Source organism: Acomys russatus, chromosome 24 (genome assembly GCF_903995435.1).
Source record: "Acomys russatus chromosome 24, mAcoRus1.1, whole genome shotgun sequence".
Taxonomy (NCBI): Eukaryota; Metazoa; Chordata; class Mammalia; order Rodentia; family Muridae; genus Acomys; species Acomys russatus.
The window spans coordinates 49,907,045-49,932,289 of NC_067160.1; the positions used below are offsets into that span (position 1 = coordinate 49,907,045).

General features: G+C 46.9%; 2 protein-coding genes across 9 annotated transcripts in view; one reads left to right on the forward strand and one right to left on the reverse strand.

Annotated features, from left to right (window-relative positions):
- The window catches only part of Rpl12 (ribosomal protein L12), a 1,083,577-nt gene that overhangs the window by 649,607 nt on the left and 408,725 nt on the right, over positions 1-25,245 (reverse strand). The gene's annotated exons all lie outside the window — the stretch shown is intronic.
- Positions 6,964-25,245, forward strand: part of Ralgps1 (Ral GEF with PH domain and SH3 binding motif 1) — a 254,600-nt gene continuing 236,318 nt past the window's right edge. For 2 of the 8 annotated variants that reach the window (XM_051166237.1, XM_051166240.1), the window contains exon 1: positions 24,932-25,155. The gene's annotated coding sequence lies outside the window, so the exon portion shown is untranslated. Of the gene's footprint in view, positions 7,102-24,931; positions 25,156-25,245 lie in introns of those variants that run through there. The other 6 variants (XM_051166241.1, XM_051166242.1, XR_007832901.1 and 3 more) reach the window with 4 other exon arrangements.

Genomic DNA, 25,245 nt, shown 5'->3' on the forward strand with positions numbered 1-25,245 from the left:
AACCACCTCTTTGCCTCACCCTTAGCCCAGACCCACGGGCCTGCATATTTTGTGTGTGGTTTTAATTTTTAACAGCCTAGGTTCTGGGGAGAATCTGCAGGAACACAAAGCAAGGGCTAGGGCACGTGTCCATGTGCACGAACTCTCCCTTAGGTTGCTGCGCTTTATTTTAATCCTTCCACTTGTTACTGTGATGTTTTTGTTGTCACTGTTGTTGTTAGGCTCTGTAATGGTTTCCTGTGAAGCCTCCACTGAAAGGGACTCAAATATGCAACATCTAAACTATTTTCCAAGGGCTCATGCCCCTTGAATGGTGCTTCTAGCCTGGTCAGGGTTATTTATTAAATTTTATATATGAAAGTATTGGGGAATTATGTAAACTCTTTATACGAGACTATCTAGTTCTTACATCATAGATTTCATATACTCAGTGCAGCTGAACTGAAAGTTCAGAGAAGTCATTCACTTTGTTCCAGATTCGTAACGGTCGTCACACACGTCGTCTTCAGTAAGTGCCAGAGTTCCCACTGTTCCTGCCAGGGCTTGCCAACTCCAGGTGTCCCCTGGGGCTGGCACAGACAGGGCTATTGCTGCTCCTGATTAGCTCCTAGAGTAAGCCTGCTCGCTACTCTGCATGGCAGATGGAGCACCCAGACCTCTCACGGCCCCTCAGTGACAAGCACGCTGTAAATGTGGCCTTGGGATTTCGAGACCGGGCTCCAGGCTGCTGCCCTGACTAGAGCATAGAGGTGAACTCACCTGCCTCCCCTGAGAACGACCGTTTTCCTAATGTGAAACCATCTCTTACCACTTCAGCAGTAGGGCTGACATAGTCTTCCGTTACAAATGGCTGAGCAATTTGAATGACTTCACATGGTGTCATTATCTTGCAATATAAACTGGTAACCTCACATCGCCACACTTCATCACCACGTGAAGTAATGAAGCTAGCTAAGCGGATGCTCTATCAACTAGTAACTTACCATTAAGGGTTATTTTATAGCATGGCCTGAAGACTATTTATTCAAATGATATTTTACTCGTATTCATTTTGCTTTAGGTTTGTGACATGAATATTTCAGTGCTGCTTAATTTCATTCTGAATTCTTGTTTCTTGCTTGTAAATGGCTTTTTTATGGTATAAATTCAATGGGAATTGCTGTTTGTAAATAAAATGCTGCTTGAGCAACCTTGCTGTGGTCTCTGTGTTCTCCAGTCCCACCCATGGCCTCCAACAAGCATCTGTGATTCCCTAGCCACTCACTGGTTGGAAGGACTAGATGTGTCCGGAGAAGATGGCGGAGCCGTGGTACACTGGTCCTTTCTTGTGTGGTCAAGACTGGGTGTCCTCAACGCCAACCATACCTGTGCTTTCCCCGCCCAGCTTTGGAAGCACACCCATGGCAACCATGCCTGGCCCATGGCTGCTCTCTGTGCTTAGCCAGTAACCGGGACTACTCTTTCTCCTCCTCTCCCATTTCTTCCTCCTACACTTCTTCTCTTTTGTCTTCCTTCTACCCCCCCCTCCCCCAGCCCCCACTGTGCCCCTCCCCATCCCCCACCTACCACCACCACCACCACCCCACCTCCCGCGCTCAGCAGCCTTTCTTGCCTGCAGCAGCCCTTCAAGGTTAGGCCCTTCACAACAGGCTTGTTGGGTGCATCCGCTTCCCACCTGCACTGGACAGTCGTTAGTGGGGCTGTTTAGTTAATATGGCCCCACCCCCCTCAGCCTGTCAGTTTCTTACTGCACAGATCCTGAACTCTTGCCCTTGTGTTCGTAGCGAAGTCACCATACCACAGTGGCTGACTGGTGGGTGTCTTCTGTGGGGCTGAGCTGGCCAGTGGGGCTGGGGTGCCTGCATGGATCATCATGGCTCCCAAGATTAACCAAGTTAACTGTGTCAGGGCTGCACTACAGTCAGGTGACAGTGACATGGTCTGTGCTAGCTAAGGCCTGTTTGGGAACTAGCTTAGGGGCCTGCATCAGCTTACGTGACTATAGGTCTGATTTTTAAGTCTTGCCTGACCATGACCTTAAGTCACGCACAGTCCAGGATGGACTCAGACTCATGTAGCCAAGGATCACATAAGGCTTTCAGTCCTGCTATTACCTACAGATTGCTGGATTAGAAGTGTGCACCACCACATGTGGTTTACGTCGTGTCGGAGATCCAACCTGGGCTGTTCTGCATGCCAGGCAAACACTGCTCGCTGCGTCACATCCCCAGCCCCCTTTCAGGCTTTTAACCAGTACAACTGTGGGACCCACTTCTGACAAGTCTTGGTAGAATTGAAGAAGTGGAACCCAAGACCTGGAGGGCTGCTGCTCTGACACACAAGTTACCTCTGCATGACTGTCGCTTTCAGATGGACAGTCTGGGTCCCTAGAGCTGGCTTCAGAAGTTTTCTAAATGATTTTTCCCCCCTCAACCCCTTCACTTTCTTTCCTCAGTCTTTGAAGTATTAATGTGAGCATCAAAACGGTGGCCATTGCCTTCACTTTGAGACACGGGTTGTGAGGCTAGGTTCCGTCACTGAAGTCCCGTGAGGCCTCACCAAATCTCTGAGAGCATGCTTGCTTTGATGGATGATGCTTCCCGAGGGAGCCAGGCCTCTGGTGCTGTTAGATAGGGAAGGGAGTTCCTGTCTTGCCTGAGCCAGTTGCTGGTCTCATCTCCCTTCCCGCCTCTTCTCTCCAACTCCCTCCCTCATTGCAGGCAAGCGCTGTAGCACTGAGCTGAGCTCAGCCCTTCTGGCCTACTCTGCTGCGGCTAGGCTGGTGGTGAAATGCGGGATGCTACTGGGTTACAGTCATAACCACCAGCCGCCGCCTTCCCTCTTCTGCACTGACCTCCCCCTGCACCCCTTTCCTGGCCCCCTAAGTGGGCCTCTCACCACCAGGCTCTGTCGAAAGGCTACACTTCCTGTTGTAGCATTTTGCTCATAAACACAGTTCTAGAAACTTTTTATGTAGCTAGTGTATGGAAGTGTGTGTATGACATACAGGTGGGCACGCGTTCCCCAGCACATGTATGTGTAAAAGTCAGAAGACAAAATTTTTTAAAAGATTTACTTATTATGTATACCATGCTCTGTTTGCATGTGTGTCTGCACACCGGAAGAGGGCATCAGATCATATTACAGATGGTTGTGAACCACCATGTGACTGGGAATTGAGTTCAGGACGTTTGAAAAAAGCAGCCAGCGCCCTTAACCTCTGAGCCATCTCTCCAGCCCCAGAAGACAACTCTTGTTTTGTGTTTTGTTTGTTTTTCTTCTGGGGGGAGAGGTGTTTTTTTTTTTTTTTTTTTAATCTATTTAGCTTTATTTTATGTGCCTTGGTGTGGGGTGTCAGGTCCCTTGGAATTGGAATTACAGACAGTTGTGAGCTGCCATGTGGGTGCTGGGAATTGAACCTGGGTCCTTCAGAAGAGCAGACAGTGCTCTTAACCACTGAGCCCCAGGGGGAGAGGGTTTTAAGGCAGGGTTTCTCTGTAGCCTTGGCTATCCTGGAGTCCCAGAGATCCGCCTTCCTCTGCCTCCCAGAGTGCTGGGATTACAGGTGTGCACTGACCGTGGCCATGGTCAGAAGACAACCTTTGGTCCTCTGTGCTTTCATTGGAGTTCCATCAGTTGAACACAATTCGTCAAGTTTGTGCAACAAGCTTTTACCCTTTTAAGGCATCTCAGCCCCAGCCCTCCCCCTCCTTTTTTTTTTTTTTTTTTTTTTTTCTCTCTTTAAAGACTGAGGCTAGCTTTCCCCCTCCTGGAGACAGGGTTTCTCTGTGCATCCTTGGCTGTCCTAGACTCACTTTATAGGCCAGGCTGGCCTCGAACTCACAGCTCTCAGCCTGCCTCTGCCTCCTGAGTGCTGGGATTAAAGATGTGCGCCACCACGCCCAGCTGACTGAGGCTAGCTTTAAAGACCCTTGAGAACCTAGATTTTTCCAGAGGAAGGAGGAGCCAGATAAGACCTAGACTGTAGAGGAGGTACAGCCAGACAGACCCATGTCACAAAAGTCAACCAAGCTGGATGTGGTGGTGTGTACTTTTGGTCCCAGCACTCTTGAGGCAGAGGCAGGGGGATCTCTGAGTTCAAGGCCAGTCTGGTCAATAGTTCCAGGACAACCAGGCCTACACAGAAAAACCCTGTCTCAAAAAAAAAAAAAAAAAAAAAAAAAAAAACCAAAAAACAAAAAAAAACAAAAAAACAAAACACGTGTCTGCTGCAGTGCAATGGCTTATGTCTGTGATCCTAGCACTTGGGAGTTGGAGGTCAAAGGACGAAGGTCATCCTAGTCTACTGAGCAAGCTGGAAGTGAGCCGATGCTACATGAAATCTTGTAGTGCCTAAAAACCTAAAAAGCAAATAGGGAGGGGCTGCATGCATGTGGCAGACACACATACACCAGCATAACAAAAGTCTTAAAAACCAAAACAAGTCAGGTGTGGTGGCGCACACCTTTAATCCCAGCACTCGGGAGGCAGAGGCAGGCGGAGAGCTGTGAATTCGAGGCTAGCCTGGTCTACAAAGGAAGTCCAGGACAGCCAAGGATAACACAGAGAGACCCTGTCTTGGAAAGGGAGGGGAGCTAGCCTCAGTCTTAGAGAGAGAGAGAGAGAGAGAGAGAGAGAGGGAGGGAGGGAGGGAGGGAGGGAGGGAGGGGAGGGAGAGAGAGAGAGAGAGAGAGAGAGAGAGAGAGAGAGAGAGAGAGAGAGAGAGAGAGAGAGAGGAGGGGCTGGGGGCTAAGATGCCTTAAGAGGGTAAAAGCTTGTTCAACTGATGGAACGCCAATGAAAGCACAGAGGACCAAAGGTTGTCTTCCAACCATGGCCAGCACGCCTGGCTTTCTCTAACATTTCCAAAACATGTAACTGAATCCAAAGAATACCATGAGAAAATGGCTCATAATAGCTACAACACATATATTAGGTTTATTATATTTGGTTTCAAGCTAAGAAATGTGAGTTCAACACTGGACGAGGTGGCATACACCTTTAAACCCAGCACTCGGGGAGGCAGAGGCAGGTGGATCTCTGTGAGTTCAAGGCTAGACTGGTCTACAAAGTGCGTCCAGGACAGCCAGGGCTACATAGAGAAACCCTGTCTCGAAAAACCAAAAGAAAGGTAAGAAAAAGAAAATGAAAGAAATGTAGTTCTCCCTGTGGCCACGGGGAGGCAGTAGAACTCAGTTCACCCAACACTTGAGGCAGCTTCTCCTGCAGAGCTCCACGTTCAGAAGGCTTTTGCACAGAGTATTGCAGCTTAGAGTTGGCCAGAGCAAGGTCAGCTCACTTGGTCTCCAGGGTCTGTTGCCTTGGACACTTGCCAGCACCTGGGGTCAGCCTTCAGGCGCAGACCTTGAGACCCGCCATCGGTGCACAGGGAAAGGCACTTGGAATCTGCCGGTTGGGTGTAAAAACAGACTGGCAGCATCAGAATGTGACTGTGTGAAATTCCGAGACCTGTGGGAAATGCAGAAATGCAGTGTGGTTAGCACATAATTTGAACCAGCTGTTCCAAGTTGCACTGCAATTAACAGGTGCCAGACAATGGCCTGAGCCACACTCAGGCTTTATTTCTTTTCTTTTCTTTTTTTCTTTCTTTCTTTTTCTTTTTTTGGTTTTTCAACACAGGTTTCTCTATGAAATAGCCCTGGTTGTCCTGGAATTCTCTCTGTTGGCCAGGTTGGCCTCGAACTTGCAGAGACCTTCCTGCCTCTGCCTCCGGAGTGGTGAGATTAAAGGTCTGTCTGCGCCACCATGCCCGCCCATGCTTTCTTGAATCCTCAGCAGCTCTGCTCTGTGGTGTGTGCTTCGGACATTCAGTTCAAAGCTCATGTCCAGGGAGGTGAGATCTCCTGTTTGTTTGTTTGTTTGTTTGTTTAAGATTTTATTTAGCCGAGGTAGTGGCACACGCCTTTAATCCCAGCACTTGGGAGGCAGAGGCAGGTGGATCTCTGTGAGCCCAGCCTGATCTACAGAGTGAGTTCCAGGACAGCCAGGGCTACACAGAGAAACCCTGTCTCGGGGGTGGGGAGGGGAGAAAAAGGTGTGCACCACCAAGTCTGGTTTAAATCTTCCCTCTCTCTCTCTCTCTCTCTCTCTCTCTCTTTCTCTCTCATGGTTTTTCGAGACAGGGTTTCTCCGTTTAGCCTTGGCTGTCCTGGACTCACTGTGTAGACCAGGCTGGCCTCGAACTTACAGCAATCCGCCTGCCTCTGCCTCCAGAGTGCTGGGATTATAGCCTGGCTTTGTATTTTGTATTTTTATTTATTATTTATTTATTTATTTTGGTTTTTTGAGACAGGGTTTCTCTGTGTAGCCTTGGCTGTCCTGGATTCACTTTGGAGACCAGGCTGGCCTTGAACTCACAGCAATCTGCCTGCCTCTGCCTCCCAAGTGCTGGGATTAAAGGCATGCACCACCACACCCAGCCCTATTTTGTATTTTAAAAGATTTATTATGTATACATGCCTGCATATACACCTGCATTATAGATGGCTGTGAGCCACCATGTGGTTGCTGGGAATTGAACTCAGGACCTTTGGAAGAGCAGGCAGTGCTTTTTACCTCTGAGCCATCTCTTCAGCCCAAGGCAAAGATATCTTTCTTATGGCTCAGCCCTAGAGGCATTGTGGGAGCATGGCGCTGTTCACACTCTGGCCAGAGGGAGGGAAGGCCAGAGCAGAGCTTTCATCATCTTATTTGTTTCTGGACACACTGACAGACACACCCAGAGGTGTGCTTTACCCCTCCTGTAGGCTGTCTCAGCTGGTTCAGGTTGACAATCAAAGTAAACTGCCAAGGTGACCAAGTGGCCACCTTCTGATGCTGCCACTTCTCCCTTACACTGGTTAGCTTTTTCAGGGGCAGCCAAGTGTTCTTGGGCTGGGAGGAGTCAACCTGTGTACAGCAGGCGTCTTTGCATATCTCTCTTCGCAGGGTTTTTGGCTTCAGAGATGCCATATGGAGCTGTGTTTCTGGCGACCCTCACTGCAGTCTCCCTCATCAGATGGTGCTCAGTGCTGTGCTGGGCCCTGGGCTGCAGAGATGAAATCTTCATGGCTCCATCCCCTGTGTGGAATCTAGTAATAGGTAAAGCACCTGATGGGGTGGTTCACAGATTTGTGTCTTTGCCAGAACTTAGCGAACTGTGTATCTAAAATGTGTGTGTGTGTGTGTGAGTGTGTGTGTGTGTGTGTGTGTGTGTGTGTGTGTGTGTGTTTTATTTTTTATGGAATATATCTTAATAGAGTTGATTGATTAATTTAGTATTCTATCTACTATCTATCTATCTACCATCTATAGTGAGATCTGGTGCCCTCTTCTGGCATACAGACACACATGCAGACAGAATACCGTATTAATAATAAATACATCTTTAAAACAAACAAACAAAAAAACAGGGTTTCTCTGTGTACCCCTGGTTGTTCGGGAACTTGCTCTGTAGACCTGGCTGACCTTGAACTCACAGAGCTCCACCTGCCTCTGCCTCCTGAGTGCTGGGATTAAAGGTGTACACCACCACTGGCCACCATAATTAATTAATTTTTTAGTACAGCAAGGAGTTGTTAAAGTGGGAGAGGCTCCAAGGGAGCTGATGTAAAAAAAAAAAAAAAGGGTGTGTGTGTGTCAGTAATACTAATAGAAATATAATCCATCCTCCCCAAAACTACAGTGGGTCCCCATTCTCAGTTTCTAGATCTAGGTGTCTCCAAACTCTCCCCTCCCCTAGCCTGCCCAAGGATAGTGCCTTCTTTCCACATTACTGCCTTCCCTGGTTAGTTGTTCATTTTTATTTCTCAGACCTCTAATGCATGCTTAACCCATTGCCTGTAGCCAGTTCTCACTGCTGAGCTAACTAGTGTGATGTCTGTCTTCTCTGCTCTGGGTCCTGACTTGTCCCTGAAAGCCAGGATCCTGGAAGGAGGTTGATTCTGCTCTGGTTTAAGTACACCGCTGAGCTTCTTCTGATGGAAACTGGTTGGCTGGGAATCCGTGTGCCTAGGCATCATGGGTGGGTGAGTGTGTGCTCCTCCACCCGCTTCTGGTGAATGCCTACTTCCAGCAAGGTCGCAGGAGGCCACTTCAAGGACTAGGTACAGGAAGCATTTACAGGATGAAAATGTGTGGGGCAGGACTGGGGAGATGGCTGAGGCCACAAAAAAGCATGTTGTGCAAACATGGGCCCCTGAGCTCAACCCTGTTTCCAGTGCTGAGGAGGCAGACACATGGGGATCCTGGCCAGGCAGTCTGCAGAGGCAGGCTGGCTCAGGCTTCAGTAGGAGACACTGCCTCAAAAGTAAGCAGACATTGATTTCTGGCTCCAGATGCAAGAGTGAACCTTGCCTATGATAAACACACACACACACACACACACACACACACACACACACACACACACAGAGAGAGAGAGAGAGAGACACACACACAGACAAGAGAAGAGATGCTTGAGGTTCAAGTCGTGTTCAGAGAGTGAAAACTTCTGTGATGGACTAACTGTTTTTTTGAGAAAGGGTTTCTTTGTGTAGCCTTGGCTGTCCTGGACTCTCTTTGTAGACCAGGCTGGCCTCGAACTTACAAAGATCCGCTTGCCTCTACCTCCCCAAGTGCTGGGATTAAAAGCGTGCACCACCACCACCACTCCTGGCCTTCCCTTTGTTTTTCATTTTTTTACCTTTTCTTTCTTTCTTTCCTTCTTTCTTTCTTTCTTTTTTTTTTTTTTTTTTTTTTTTTTTTGTTTTTCGAGACAGGGTTTCTCTGTGTAGCCTCCTGGACTCGCATTGTAGACCAGGCTGGGCTCGAACTCAGAGATCTAACTGCCTCTGCCTTCTGAGCACTGGGATTAAAGGCGTGCATCACCGCAGCCCAGCAAAAACTCCTCCCTCTTGAGTGGAACTCAGAGGTTGCAGTAAAAGCCGGTTTTATCTGGGAATCGCACTCCTATGAGGAAAGGAGAGGGTTGCCTTACAGATGGATAATACTATGGCATGTTTCAGGGGGAAGTTTCAAAAGCTAACGCAGAGAGATAACAGGAGATATCTCCAAGCAACAAGCCAGAGTAAGTTGAAGGACAGCTGCTGGGTAGATGTGGTCATGGAAGAGTCTTTTGTGACAGTAACTATGAGGAAGTCATTCATGAGAGCCATTCTTGCATAACCTCTTGGCTTTATTTTCTGTTAAAGTTGACATAAGAAACTCCATTTTGGGGGCTGGAGCAATGGCTCAGAGGTTAAGAGCACTGACTGATCTTTTAGAGGTCATGAATTCAATTCCCAGCAACCACATGGTGGCTCACAGCCATCTATAATGTGATTTGATGCCCTCCTCTGGCCTACAGATGTACATGCAGGCGGAGCTCTGTATACATAATAATAAATAAATAAATCTTAAAAAAAAAAAAAAAGAAACTCCATTTTGATTTCAACCACCATCATGGGGTAGAGGTTAATGTCAGTGAAAATTACTCCCAAGTGTAATTTGGCAGGTTACAGAATTAAGGTGTTATTTAAGATCAGAGACTGAGCCAGGTGTGGTGTCGCACGCCTCTAATCCCAGCACTCAGGAGGCAGAGGCAGGTGGATCGCTTTGAGTTCAAGGCCATCTCTCCAGCCCCAGATATATGTTTTTTTTTTTTTTTTTTAATTGCATGACATAGTTGGTTACTACTGTTGCTGGCACTAGTCTGCATATGAAATCTCCATCGGAACAAATCAAAATAGACCCTGGGACAGTAACTCAGGCAGTAATTTAGAAGCAAAACCTTTACAAAATTGCAGAAGCCACTATGCTGGATAGTTTTATGTTAACTTGACACAAACTAAAGTCATTTGAGAGGAGGGAACCCCAATTGAAAGATGCCTTCGTAAGATCAGGCTGTGAGCAAGCCCATAGGGCTTTTGTGTGTGTGGGGGGGGGAGGGGCGAGGTTTCCAGGCTGGCCTTGAACTCGGAGATCTGCTGCCTCCACCTCCCAAGTGCTAAGACTAAAGGCCTGCGCCACCACCCCCCCCCAACATGCCATCGCTGGGCTGGTAGTCCTAGGCTTTATAAGAAAGCAGGCTGAGCAAGCCGTGGGGAGCAAGCCAGTAAGCAGCACCCCTCCATGGCCTCTGCAGCAGCTCCTGCTTCCAGGTTCCTGCCCTGTTGGAATTCTTGTCCTGACTCCCTTTGATGGTGAACAGCAATGTGGAAGTGTAAGCCAAATACACTCTTTTCTCCCCGTCATGCTTTTGGTCATGGTGTGTCATCACAGCAATGGTGACCCTCAGACTGCCGTCAAAAGCAATTTGCTTTAACCTAATGTGGTCAATCATGCTGGGACTTTCTGACTTTTTCGCCTCACTTGTCTCTCACTGTCTTATCCACAGAGATCTTTTTCTGCCCAGGCTGCCTTTGAACTTGCTATGTTAGTGAGGATGACCTTGAATGGCTGACAGCTGATGGTCCTGCCTCTGCCTCCTGGGGGCAAGGATTCCGTGTGGCACCATATCCAGCTTTGTAATTTATGCAGCGCTAGGGAACTGGTCTCAGGACCGTGTGTATACTAGGTAGGCACTCTGTCAACTGAACTACATCCCCAGCCTGTCCCTCACAGAGATACCGATTTGATTGTCTTGAAACTGCATACTGGCCCATTTCGTTGGTAGATTGTGTTAGTACCAGTTGGGTTCAGTTTCTTTTTTCTTTCTTTCTTTTCTTTCTCTCTCTTCTTGATTTTCTTTCTTTCTTTCTTTCTTTCTTTCTTTCTTTCTTTCTTTCTTTCTTTCTTTCTTTCTTTCTTTCGTTTTTTAAGACAGGGTGTCTCTGCAACAGCCCTGGCTGTCCTGGACTTGCTTTGTAGATCAGGCTGGTCTCGAACTCAGAGATCCACCTGCCTCTGCCAAGTGCTGGGATTAAAGGTGTGAGTCACCACACCTGGTTTTGTTTTGTTTGTTTGTTTTTTTCAAGACAGGGTTTCTCTGTGTAGCCCTGGCTGTCCTGGACTCGCACTGTAGGCCAGGCTGGCCTCAGATTCAGTTTCTTACTTTAGCAAAAGGGAGAGCACCTGAAGATATGAGCTCCTGAAGGCTATTATCTCAGAGATCAAAAAGAGCCATACCCAGACGGAAGAGGCCATTGACCACTGTCCCCACCCCTACCCATACTCCCACCCCCACCCCCATCGCCTAAGGAGCTGAATCAAGACCATAGCTTTGCTGTTTGCGGAGCAGATTCTGTAGTTTTGTTCTGAGAGGCTGCCCTAGGAAGATGCATACCGTCTCAGAACCTGGGAGCTGATAAACTGCCTCGTGAATCTCCCAGGACAGAGAAGGAAAGTGGCAGATGGTCTCTCTCAAGGCAGGGCCACAAACTCAGTCCTTCCAGAAGGATTGCAGGGCATTCTTCCAAGTATCGGATACGCAGTCACTCAGACGTGTACTGTACAGTCTGTGTGAAAATGTGCAAATTGCCAGGGTGCCGTGGAGGAGCCGTTCTTCCACAATCATAGTGCGCAACAGGAAGTAGCAAACGCTGTAGCTGCTGTTGTGTAAACTTTTCCTGGGGAAATGTAAATACTTTTGTTTTGTTTTGTTTTGTTTTTTTGTGGTTTTTCAACACAGGGTTTCTCTGTGTATCCTGAGCTGTCCTAGACTCGCTTTGTAGACCAGGCTGGCCTCGAACTCATAGCGATCCGTCTGCTTCTGCCTCCCGAGTGCTGGGACAAAAGGCGTGCGCCACCACTGCCTGGCTTGTAAAAGGACTTTGGGGAAGGACGCCATCGTCTATGCTGGGAGATGCATCTGTTCTGAGGTTACCCAGAGTCTCAGAGGTGAGCCCTCTCACTCAGGCTTGGTAAGTAAACACAGAAAACTTACTGGTTCACTAAGATGGACTTGTGTGGAATTGTACTCTGCTCTGTCTGTAGTTGCCTAGCCAAGGATGCATGGAGAAACTTGGTCTCAAAAAAAAAGGGGTGGTGGTTTGTTTTTTGTTTTTAGTCAGGCAGTGGGTAGTGCAAGCCATTAATCCCAGCACTCGGGAGGCAGAGGCAGGTGGATCTCTGTGAATTTGAGGTCAGCCTGGTCTACAAAGCTCTAGCCCCATGACAGCGAAGGCTACACAGAGAAACCATGTCTCAAAAAAGCCAAAAGAGTTTTTGTTTGTTTCTGATAGGTAACTTCTAGTTCGCTACGGGGCCTTTTTAACACTGGACATTTTGTTTGTTTGTTTGAGACAGGGTTTCCCTGTGTAGCCTTGGCTGTCCTAGATTTGCTTTGTAGACCAGGCTGGCCTTGAACTCACGACGATCCACCTGCTTCTACCTCCTGAGTGCTGGGATCAAAGGTGTGCGCCGCCACATAAATTTTCTCAACCTGCGGGTCACGCCCTCTTTGGGGATCGAATGACCCTTTCTTTCCCCTAAGACCATCTGAAAACACAGACATTTACACTATGATCTCTCTCTCTTTCTCTCTCTCTCTCTCTCTCTCTCTCTCTCTCTCTCTCTCTCTATCTCTATCTCTATCTCTCTCTTTGGTTTTTCGAGACAGGGTCTCTCTGTGTGAGCCTTGGCTGTCCTGGATTTGCTTTGTAGACCAAGCTGGCCTCGAACTCCCAGCGATCTGCCTGCCTCTGCCTCCTGAGTGCTGGGATCAAAGGCGTGCGCCACCACCACCCAGCTGTATTGATGCATCTTTATGTTACATCTTCTCCATGTGGTGAGAGTGTGTGTGTAGATGGTGCTGGAGCCAGAACCCCATCACGCCTGCTAAGCCAGTGCTTAATAGTCCGTGGATTACAGAGTTGCAGCGTTCTTGCCTGGCTGTGACTGGGTATGCGGGTGAATGTTGCAGTTCAGGAGTACTTGCCATGCATTCTGCTTGGAGATGGTCACGATGGCTTGTGAGGTTTTTTTTTTTTTAATAATTTATTTAAATTTTATTTTATGTGCATTGGTGTGAGGGTGTAAGACCACCACATACAGTTGTGAGCTGCCATGTGGGTGCTTGGAGTTGAACCCGGGTCCTTTGGAAAAGCAGCCAGTGCTCTTAACCATTTAACCACTGAGCCATCTCTCCAGCCCATGAGTTTTCTTTTATCTTCCCCGCCCCTTTGAGACAGAGTTCATGTATGGGACTGGCTGTCCTGGAACACAGGAAGACCAGGGAGGCCTGGAACCCTCAAGAGATCTGACTGCTTCTGCTGGGATTAAAGCCATGCACCACCACGCCAAGTGAAGAAAAGGATCTCTGAAACAGAGGCACCTAAAAATGAAAGGAACTAGAAAATACCATATTAAATGAGCTAACCCAGGCTCTGAGAGACAAACATGGCACGTTCTCTCTGATCTGTGGATCTTAGCTTCTCGCTTTTATATATGTGTATCTGTGTAGGAGTCAGTGTGTGTAAATGCCAGGAAACTAGAAAAGGGCTCATGAGAGAGGAAAAAAGAGGGTAATAAAATATAATATGGGGATGGAGAGATGGTTCAGTAGGTAAGAGCATTGGCCGTCCTTTCAGAGGACCCAGGGTCAAATTCTAGCAACCACATGGCAGCCCACAACTGTCTGTAACTCCAGTTCCAGGGGAATCTGGCACCCTTATACAGACATAAATGCAGGCAAAACATCAAAGCACATAATAAATAAATAAAATTTAAGAAAAACTGTAAGTAACATGAAAGTAAAAGGGGAATATTGGGGGGGGGAGGTATAAATGGGAATTGGGGAAGGGATTGGGGGAGGGGAGGAAATTTCAGCCCAAACCAAGTATGTATGAAAATACCATAAGAAGCCAGGCAGTGGTAGTGCCTTTAGTCCCAGCACTCAGGGAGGCAGAGGCAGGCGGATCTCTGAGTTTGAGGCCAGCCTGGTCTACAGAGTGAATCCCAGGACAGCCAGGGCTGTTACAAAGAGAAACCTGTCTCAAAAAACAAAAAGAAAAATAAAAACCAACCAACCAACCAAACAAACAAAAAAAACTATATGCAGCTAGCAAAATCAAGCCCCTGCCAGAGCATGAGACAAATCACAGTTAACAGCTGTGGACAATCTGAAGCAGCCCCATATTCCACACCTGGGATTAAAACAAAAACATATTCTCATAACATTTCTGTGTGTTTAAACAAACTAAAATTCTCACTACAGCAGAGTGGAAGGGAGATTGGGTGGGAGGAGGAAGAGGGCCCATGGGAGTGGGAGGGGAACATGAGAGGTAATGGTGGTGGGAATGTGATAAAAATGCATTGTATACATAGATGAAAATGCCATAATGAAACCTTTTATTATGTATAATTAACATGTGCTAATAAGCAAGAAAGAATACCGACATGCATGATAATGGCATTCTCTAATGGAATTATAAAATTAAGAAAAATAACAAATTAAAAAAATTCAGTTACCGTGGGAAGGACCATTGCTTAGTGTTCAATGTTGTTTTTCTTGGGAAAGAATATCTAGGTCAGACCATTCTGCCTTCTGGTAAAGTTGCTCTTCAAGATGGTTAATCAGATAAACCATCTGATTTTACTTTTAATTTTAACGACTGAGTTAAATTTAATAATCAGATAATGACTTTAAAAATAAAAAACCTTTTTCTTATTAAAAATGAAATGCATGAACTAGGTCTAATAATATGTAAATGAGATAAATAAAGGACTGTGCTATAGAAAGGAGAGCTAAGATTATGACTGAGGCGAGGACTCTGATGGCTTCCAGGGCCATGGGCACAGCCTCAGAGGCACAGAGTGAAATCCAGCAGTGTCAGTGCAGAAAAGGGAAACAGCCTCACTGAGGGGTCCCTAGAAAAGGACTGGTGACTGGTGAGGATTCCAGGATTTGAGAGAGGTGGTGCGTGGGGGGTGTGGGGGTGTGTGTTTATCATCTGGAACAGGCTGCCCATAGAGAGGTCTGTCTCCTTGTTTATATACAAATAATGAACAGCCTTTGGGCATTTTTATTTTGTTATGCAAAGGTATTCAGTATTGCTTTGTGTCTTTCCCATATACTCATTTAGTGTGTGTGTGTGTGTGTGTGTGTGTGTGTGTGTGTGTGTGTGTGTAAGGATCAAGGTGTCTCTCATGCACTAATTGTGTGTGTGTGTGTGTGTGTAAGGATTGAGGTGTCTCTCATACACTTATTGTGTGTGTATGTGTAAGGATCGAGGTGTCTCTCATACGCTTATTTTGTGTGTGTGTGTGTGTGTAAGGATAGAGGGAAGTTCTGAGTGAAAGTGTCTTGTCGATATGGTCATGGCCATGTCAAAGACACCACAGCCCTGTGAGAGTGGCAAAGCCTTTTTTCTCCCGGTGAGGTTCAGAGGGCTGGCAAAATGTTCCTCTGGTCCAAGTGTCAATGTTGACAGTGTATGCAGAAATCCCCCCTCCTGCCCCATGTTTACAACCAGAAGATGGCTCCCCTACAGAGACTGCTCCTACCATGATTAGCTAAATCTTACTCCTTGTTCAGCTGTTTATAGTAAACCCTGCCGCCCCATTCAACTGCATATCATAAACATACGAGCTTCCAGGGTGCTATGGCTTCTCCATCAGAGAGCCCTGGCCACCTGGACCCAAATATTCTGTGTCCATGTATCTGTCTTTTCTTCATTCCCTCAATGCCCCAGTTAGGTCAATACCTGAAACCATTCAAGGATGCAGTGTGTGTGTGTGCGAGAGAGAGAGAGAGAGAGAGAGAGAGAGAGAGAGAGAGAGAGAGAGAGAGAGAGGAGAGAGAGAGAGAGGAGGAGAGAGAGAGAGGAGAGAGGAGAGAGAGAGAGACAGAGAGAGAGAGAGAGAGAGAGAGAGAGAGAGAGAGAGAGACAGAGAGATGCAAACACATCACATTCATTTACTTGCTCACTATACATTAAGGGAAATTCTTGTCTCTCATTCTTTGCCTCAGAAAGTAGGTCAAATAAAGGTGTATTCTGTACAGTTGCACAGCTGAGGTAATGTCTTGTTCTTTGAGTTCATTTCCATTAAAGCATTGCCTTTATAAATGAAATATATCCCCATGCTTGTAATAATTAAAGAGCTGGATATTCAATAGTCTTGCTCCATCAGCAGGATGCCAGATGATGCTGGTTTCAGAGATTGCTCATTTACCTAGTTATCACTGCTTAAATACTTGTTTGCAATGGAGAGCAACTTTGTCTTGTTGGTAGCCTGGACTAGCAGTGATGTTTCCACAAGCCTTGGTGTAAGGGTTGGATCATAATTAAAACACTACCTCTAAAAACGAATATTTTTCTTTTTTGTCATCAATATCTTCTTCATCACATTATAATTATTATTATTTTATAGATTTTTTTTTCAAGACAGGATTTTTTTCTGTGTAGACCTGGCTGTTCTGGAACTCGTTTTATAGACCAGGCTGGCTCAAACTCAGATTTACCTGCCTCTGCCTCCCACATGTTGGGATTAAAGGTGTGCACTACCACTCTTTTTTATCTTTAAATGTTTTAAAATTATGTTTATTTGTTTGTTTATTGTGTGTCTATGTATGTATGTATGTGTGCACATATATCGATGTCAGAGATTGTTGTGCAGAACTGTCTTCTGAGCCATATTGTTGCTGCCTTCAGGAGTTCAGCTAGGCCTTCTTGCAAAAGATCATCATACTGGGGCTTTCTGAGTGTTGATGTCCCCTCCTAAAAGGAGTGGGGGTGGGGCTGGAGAGATGGCTCAGAGGTTAAGGGCACTGACTGCTCCTCCAGAGGTCCTGAGTTCAATTCCCAGGAACCACATGGTGGCTCAAAACCATTTATAGTGTGATCTGATGCCCTCTTCTGGCCTGCAGGTGCACATGCAGACAGAACACTGTGTACATGATAATAATAATTAAAAAAAAAAAAAGTGGGAAGAGAGGGTCAGGAGACCCCCCCCCCCTTGTGTCCAGCCACTCCTTCCAACTAGTGGTATGCAGTTCTGCCTTAGTTGCCCAGGGAAAGGCCAGAGTATATATGTGGAAAAAGAGTCACTGAGGCTTGAGTCCTGAAACCCTGACTAGGGGTAGCGAGGGAACAAAGACAGACACGCGGACACATGTACAAACGGTGGGGTCAGGTATGTGTGTGGGTGCTCTCTCTGATGAAGTGGCGTCTATTACCCATGTGCTGGGACCAAGGCATGCACCACTACCAGCTTTTCTGTTACTCTTAACGTCAGGTGACTTCTCTGGCCCAGTACCCAGGGCCCAGTGAATCTCGCCTGAGAGCTGTGCTAGTAAACCAGAACTCGTTTTCTGCCAACTCAGACTGATCTGGTCACTTGGTATCGGACCAGAACCTCTCACGTAATGTGACTGGCTAAAGGATTAAAATACAATGTTAAAAGCCAGGCATTAGTGGTGTACACCTTTAATCTCAGCACTCAGGAGCTAGAGGCAGGTGGATTGATGCGAGTTTGAGGCCAGCCTGGTCTACCAAGTGAGCCCAGGACAGCCAAGGCTACACAGAGAAACCCTGTCTTACCAAACCAAACCAAACCAAACCCAAACCACCAAACAAACAAAATCAATGTTAATCAGAAAAAAATTATACAGAGTGACATCTTTTAGGTACTGAGTCCTGAATTCACAGCCTTGTGTATGCTAGGCAAGTGCTCTGCCATTGAGCCACAACAAGAGATGTTTTTTCTCTCTTGTCTTCTACTATTTCACCCAGTGTCACTAGTACACAGAACTATATTCTGGCAGCACCAATTGTTTCTGGTTCCCCCTTTCTTTCTACTACCAGGACCAGATTCATTCCTCTCCTAGTATCAATGTCAGCTGGACAGTGTGCCCTTCTCAAACGTCCAGGTTTCCACCGTTCAGACTCTTATGTGCCGTTAGCCATAGAAACCAGAGTTGCCTCTTCAGTTGTTACATGTTTCTTCTGGCAGTGAGGTCCTTCCTGGTGCCACATATGAAACAGATAAGGTAGACTAAATATGTATATTATAGGGGTGAGGGTACATAACTCAGTATTAGAGTGGAGTGCGCAGCATGCACAGAGCCCAAGGTTCAATTCCCAGCACACATGCATGAAAATTTTTATTGTAAGGATTGAAGAGAAAGCTTAATGTACAAGCATGAGGACCCGAGTCCAGATCTCCAATGCAAAAAGCTGCGCACGATGGTACCATCTGTAATCCCAATGTTCGGGAGGCAGAGAACAGGTGATTCTCTGGTGTTACAGGGAGCCAACCAGAGAAGACCACTCAGATGCAGTCTATAGCCAACTGAATGCCTTTATTCCAGACAGCTGAGGCTACATTCAAGTATTCGGGACCCAAGTGTAGCACCAAGCATTTAAAACAAGGGACTTTTAAAGGCAAAACCCACATTCTCTCATCTTGCTCAGCAGCTGTAGGGGGGGGGGGTAAGTTTTGGGCAAGCAAGCAGTTTAACAGAAGTTTGGATAAGCAGTTAGTTGAGGCAGAGAGGGTGGCATCCCACTACCTGGCAGTTTAACAGAAGCTAAGTTAGCTAGGTATTTTGGCCTTGGGTTCTTAAAACAGAGTTGGGTAATTTTCCACAGGGCTTCTCATCAAGGAAATCAAATTATAGTTAAACCTAAAATGGCTTCAACAAGAATACAAGATGGAGGAAACTCTGCATTCTCTTGCCTTGTCACAGTGGAGCTTGTTGTGGTGAGTTCCTGGTTGGATGAGAGACCCTGTCTCAGAAGGTGTCTTAGTTAGGGCTTTATTGCTATGAAGGGACACCATGACCACGGCAACTCTAATAAAGGAAGACATTTAATTGGGGCTGGCTCACAGTTCAAAGGTTTAGTCCATTACCATCATAGCAGGAAGCATGGCGGCATGCAGGCAGACATGTGCTGGAGAAGGAGCTGAGAGTTCTACATCTTGATCTGTAGGCAGAAAGAGACTGTCCCACTGGGTGTGGCTTGAGCATATGTGAGACCTCAAAGCCCGCCTCCCACAGTGACACACTTCCTCCAACAATGTGACACCTCCTAATAGTGCCACTCCCTATGGGCCTATGGGCACCAATTACATTCAAACTGCCGCCAAAGGTAAGGTGGAGAGTGATTGAGGAAGAGTCTTGATATCGACACATCAACATGTCAACTTGTATGGAGCCCACGCAAGTACACTTCAGCGCAATCGTTTTTTTTCTAAAGCATCAAATAGTTTCACCTATTGTGGCAGATTGTCTGATCAGGGACATGTTCTTTTTTACTGTCCCAAGTAATGCAGGACTTAAAAGTCAGTCTGAGGCCGGGCGTGGTGGTGCACGCCTTTGATCCCAGCACTCAGGAGGCAGAGGTGGGCGGATCGCTGTGAGTTCAAGGCCAGCCTGGTCTACAAAGTGAGTCCAGGACAGCCAAGGCTAACACAGAGAAACCCTGTCTCCAAAAAAAAAAAAAAAAAAAATTCAGTCTGAGCCAGGCATAGTGGCACATGCCTTTAATCCCAGCACTCAGGAAGCAAAGACAGGTGGATCTCCGAGTTTGAGGCCAGCCTGGTACCAAGACAGTCAGGGCTACACGGAGAAACTCTGCCTCAAGAAACCAGAGGGGGGAAAAAGTCAGCCTGAGACCTACATTTCCCAGCATTTCTTGTTGGAAAGGTTACTAATTAATGATCTGCCAGTGAGAAGTGTAGTTCTTTTTAATTATTTGTAGTAGTTATGTCCTATTGTTGTGAAGCTAGAAATATACTGAATGTTTGTTCTAAGAGAGAAAAATAGAATTAGGGTCCTGTGAGTCTTTGGTCTTAATACTCTTGTCAGCCAACCAAAGTCTTGCATAATTTTATTTTATTTTTATTATTTTTTTAAAGACCCTTTTGTCAATATCTGTCTGTCTGCCTATCATATCTATCTTCCTACTGTCTACCTATAATATCTATCATACTATTTAGCTACCTACCATCTATTATTTATCCACCTACCATCTATCAATCACATCTATTAGTTATCTATCTATCTCAACCAATAGCACTATGTATGCTTCCTTTAACACATTTACTTTCTCAGTAAGGTACCTCAGAGCCTGCAATGCTTAGAAACCATAGACAGCATTTGAAGGAGCCCTCCAGAGAAGACCACTCAGACACAGTCTATGGCCAATTGGATGTGTTTATTCCAGACAGCTGAGACTACATTCTCGTATTCGGGACCCACCTGTAGCACCAAGCATTTAAAGCAAGGGGCTTTTAAAGTCAAAACCCACATTCTCTTATCTTGCTCAGCAGCTGTAGGGGGCAAGTTTTGTATAAGCAAGCAGTTTAACAGAAGTTAAGATAAGCAGTTAGTTGGGGAAGCATGCCTATTGACCACTTGAAACAGTGAAGTCACCAGAAAAACAAAGATGCAAAAACCAGCAACAAATGAAGAAGGGCACCTAGGGGTGGGAGCTGAGACAAGAAAGCAGACAACCATTAAATTTTTTTTTTTTTTTAGTTTTCTGAGACAGGGTTTCTCTGTGTAGCCTTGGCTGTCCTGGCCTTGAACTCACAGCGATCTGCCTGCCTCTGCCTCCCAAGTGCTGGGATTAAAGGCGTGCGCCACCACACCTGGCCATTAAATTTTTTTTCAACGTGTATGCTTTTGACTGCATATATATATGTTCATGTGTGTGCTTGGTGCTCAGGAGGCCAGAAGAGGGAGTCAGATACCCTGGAATTGGAGTTATAGATGGTTGTGAGCCACTTTGTGGAGGCTGGGAACCAAAGCCAAGTCCTCTTCATGAGCTCTTAACCACCGAGCTGTCTCTCCAGCCTTGCATACCATCATTTTGAACTCATCTCGGAACTTACACTTTGCTTGACTTAGTTTTTCTTATGTTCTGTACATGTCCACAAGTGTCCATTTTTAGGTTAGAATTTTTTTTTTCTGAGCAGACCAATCCACAGATAAAGAATTGGAATCTATAGGAAGGAAAGACTGTCCATATGTTCATTGCAGCATGCCTATGTCTGCTGTCTGCCAGGGCATGAGAAAGATGATAGACGTTGCCTCAGAACTGACTATCACGCTCCCCATCGCTCTGAGAACCACCACAGTTGCTGGGGTCCTTATTACCGTGTTGAATCCCATGCCCTGAGAAGTATCCCCAAATCCACTCACCCAGTCCTATGTGCATTCTTGATGAAGCACCCTGAGAATCTAGTTCTGGCGGGGGGGGGGGGTAACCCTCTGGCATCTGCCGGCACAGACTAGCTATTTCCAGTAATTGTGGCATGTGTTCCCGCCACCTCTTTGGCTAGGTGTAACATCACCAGGCAGTTAGTTTGGAATTTAACTCTAGTTGCCATCAGAGAAAGTGGGAGGTGGCCCTGGGAGCAGCACTGAGGGGGACGCTGGGTGAAGGGGCCTGCCCAGAGACAGCTCCAATTCTCTTCTTAATGATAGATGCTGTATTTACTTATCTTGCCGCAACAAGACACCCGATAAACACAGCTCAGGAAAGGAAGGGTTTATTTTGGTCCACAGTTTAAAGGCTCAGTCTATTATGGCAGGGAAGTTGCAGCCGCAGGAACAAGACGTGGCTGGTCACACTGGGTCCACAGTTGAGAAGCAGGAGTGACAGTGCTGCTGTCAGCCTCCTTCCTCCCTTCTATTCAGCCTGGAGCCCAGCCTGTTGAGTTGCCCACTCTCAGGACGGGTTTCCCCAGCTCAGTTATCCCAGACTAGGAAATCTTTTGCAGATAGGCCCAGAGGTTTCTGTATGTGAGTCTAAATCTGTCAAGCTGACAATCAAGACTAGCCACCTGATGCCATTAGCAAGCGTATATTGCAAATGTTGTGCTTAAGGACAGTCTGCGCATGCCCAAAACCACAGGTGCATTAATGGTAGCTAAGGCTTACTGAGGTCCTGTTAGGTGCCAGGCCCTCTTTCACATATTCCATCTCATCCTTCCAACTGCCTGCCTGGAGAGAGTGTTGTTTTAAAGGTACTATCTGCCCCCAACCAAAACAGGGTTTCTTGGGCTGGAGAAATGGCTCAGCTGTTAAAGGCTAGGCTCACAACTAGAAATATAAGACAGGGTTTCTCTGTATAGTCTCAGCCGTCCTAGAACTCATTCTGTAGTCTAGGCTGCCCTCAGACTCAGAGATCCACTTGCCGGGATTAGAGGTGTGCACCACTGTGCCCGGCTAAGATATTCATCCTTTTCAAAATATTTTCAAATTACCTTATAAATTGTGTGTTCTGGAGAGATGGCTCAGAGGTTAAGAGCACTGACCGCTCTTCAGAGGTCCTAAGTTCAATTCCCAGCAAACACATGGTGGCTCACAACCATCTATAATGTGTTCTGATGCCCTCTTCTGACCTGCAGGTGTACATGCAGGCAGAGCACTGTATACATAATAATAAATATAAAAAAATTATTTTGACATTTGGGAGGCAGAGGCAGACAGATCACTGCAAGTTTGAGGCCAGCCAGGTCTTCTGCAAAGTCTAGGGCAGCCAAGGCTACACAGAGAAACCCTGGCGTGGTGCATGCCTTTCTTTAATCCAAGCACTCAGGAGGCAGAGGCAAGTGGATCACTGTGATTTCAAGGCCAGCCTGGTCTACGAAGTGAGTCTAGGACAGCCAAATCTACACAAAAAACAAAACAAAAAAGGTGTTTTGTGTGTGTGTGTGTGTGTGTGTGTGTGTGTGTGTGTGTGTAAGTGTGTGTCTAGGTATGTGCACACAAGTGCACACAAGTGGAGGTGGAGGCCAGAGGTGGGAGAGGAACCTGTAGCTAGAATTATAGCTAGTTGTGAGACACCTAAAATGAGTGCTAGAAACTGAACCTGGGTCCCCTACCAGAGCAGTATACACTATTTATGGCAGCTTACACCTACCTGCCTGTCACTCTAGTTCCAAGAGATATGATACCCTCACACAGACACACATGCAGGCAAAACATGAATGTGCATAAAATAAAGATAAGTTAAACAAAAAGAAATGGAGGCATGTAAAAATAACTTGCATGCATACACACAGCTAGTTGCTGGTGTACAACCAGAGCTTGGACTCAACAAGTATCTCTAGGCTTTATAATAATTTATAAATATTTATAAACACTATAATAATTGTATGTATGTATGTATGAATGTCTCTATCTATTTATTTTGTTTTAAAAATATTTTATTTAATTTTAATTTATGTGCATTGGTGTGAGGGTGTGAGATCTTGGAGTTACAGACAGTTGTGAGCTGCCATGTGGTTGCTGGGAATTGAACCAGGCAGTGCTCTTAACCACTGAGCCATCTCTCCAGCCCACTATTTTGTTTTTTGAAACAGGGTTTCTTTGTGTAGGCCTGGCTGTCCTAGAACTCTTTGTAGACCAAACGGGCCTCAAATTCACAGAGATCTGCCTGACCCTGCCTCCCAAGTGCTGGGATTAAAGGTGTGTGCCACCACGCCCAGCAATAATTGTGTTTGCTTTGTGTGTGGTGTGCAGGTGATGCATGCTCACGCGCTTGCAGAGGCCAGAGGAGAATGCCAAGTGTCCCTCTCTACACTCTCCGTGCTAGTCCCTTGAGATAGAGTCTCTCACTGCACCTGGCAGACAGCAAGCCACAGCAAGTCTCTTGCTTCATCCCCCAAACCCTAAGCAGTAGGGTTACAGGTGTCTGCACAAGCGGGCCCATTTCATTATGTGTGCTCTGAGCACTTGAACAGGTCTTCACGCTTTACCACCAGATACGCTCACGTTCAGAGCCATATCCCCAACCTTCCTCAAGCTTTTGCTCTCACCTCTCACCCTGCATATCCCTGGATTCAGAATCTTCCAAAAGAATCCTCACACTATGCATCTCTTGTTTTAGTTAAGAGAAACAGTTAACACTAACCTTCAATCGTTACTGTGGTTTTTATTTTAATTAATTAATTAATTAATTAATTAATTAATTAATTTTAAACAGGGTTTCTCTGTGTAGCCTTGGCTGTCCTGGACTCACTTTTTAGACCAGACTGGACTCAAACTCACAGCGATCCCCCTGCCTCTGCCTCCTGAGTGCTGGGATTAAAGGCGTGCGCCACCACGCCTGGCACCATTACCGTGTTGTTAATGAAAATAATAGCAGGTGCTTGCCATAAAGATCCCCTATCCCCCCAGCCCACACTTAGAAGTTTAATTTCTGCAGACTTTATTATCCCCCCCTCTTTTGAATAGTAATGCATACCCTAATGCTACAGCAGCACGAATGACAAAGTTATCAAAGCAATGATATTGCCTACAGGTCCCAGAAGTATCCTACCTCCTTTCTCTGGTAGGCATAACAGAATTTTACTGTATTTCCTCACCTTCAGGCCTTTACAGCTGCCCTCTGGCTCCCACAGTCTTTGTAACTTACCTCCTCTGCCTTTAGGCCAGATGACTTACCTCTGCTTGCCGCAAATGCCTGGCCCAGCTTAAAAGGGTCCTAGGCGCAGGGAGACAGCTTCCAGGCCCACCCTCCCAGCTTTGCATTTGGCATGGTCTTGGGCAAGACCTAACTTTTACCGGCTGCGAAATACATAGATCAGTCCCAAGTACCTCGAAGTATGTTACTGGATTGTAATCATCGATTTGATGGATTTAAAATCAAAGAAGGAATCATCTGAGCATGTCTGTGAAGAATGGCCACTAAGGTGATGGTGTCTTGCTCACAAAGCCTCTTTTTGTGTTGGTGTTGTTGAAAACGATAAATTCTAGGTAGGAATTTAAGGGGGACGTTTGGGTGAGGCCTGGAAGGATGCCTGCAGAATGAGTGTTCGCTATTTCTAGGCAGGGGTGGGCGTGGCGGGCGGCTGAGCCCGGTGAGAGGCGCGGAGCATCCCTGCAAGCCTCAGCGTCTGCAGACTGAAACCCAGGCCTTGGCTGGTGGAGGGACCGCGGCTGCAGCGGCTGCGCACTGGCGCAGCCAGCCGGTTCATTTGCGTGTCTCCGCCCCTACGACAAGCCGGTTGGAGGATCCAGGTATGGTGCCGCCCGCCGATTGGCTGAGCTGCCCGCCGCTCAGGCCCGGGAGTGGACGGTTCCTACTGCGGCTGGGCACCGGCTGGGCTCCCGTGTCGGCCCTGCGTTTCAAGCTTGCGCCCGGCCCATCCTCAGCCCAGCTTGGCCCGGCCCCGGCCTCGGAACGAAGTCGCCGCTGCCGCTGGGCCTCTCGCAGGGCCATGAGGAAGCGGCGGCAGGCACTGCAGCCCGCGTCAAGGTGACCAGCCCGGACTGCAGCGGTGAGAGGAGCGGCTGGCGGGGCAGGCCGGCGAGGGGAGGGGCGGGGCTGGGCGGGGCCCTGGGCGCGGGCCGCTGCAGGTGCTGGGGGG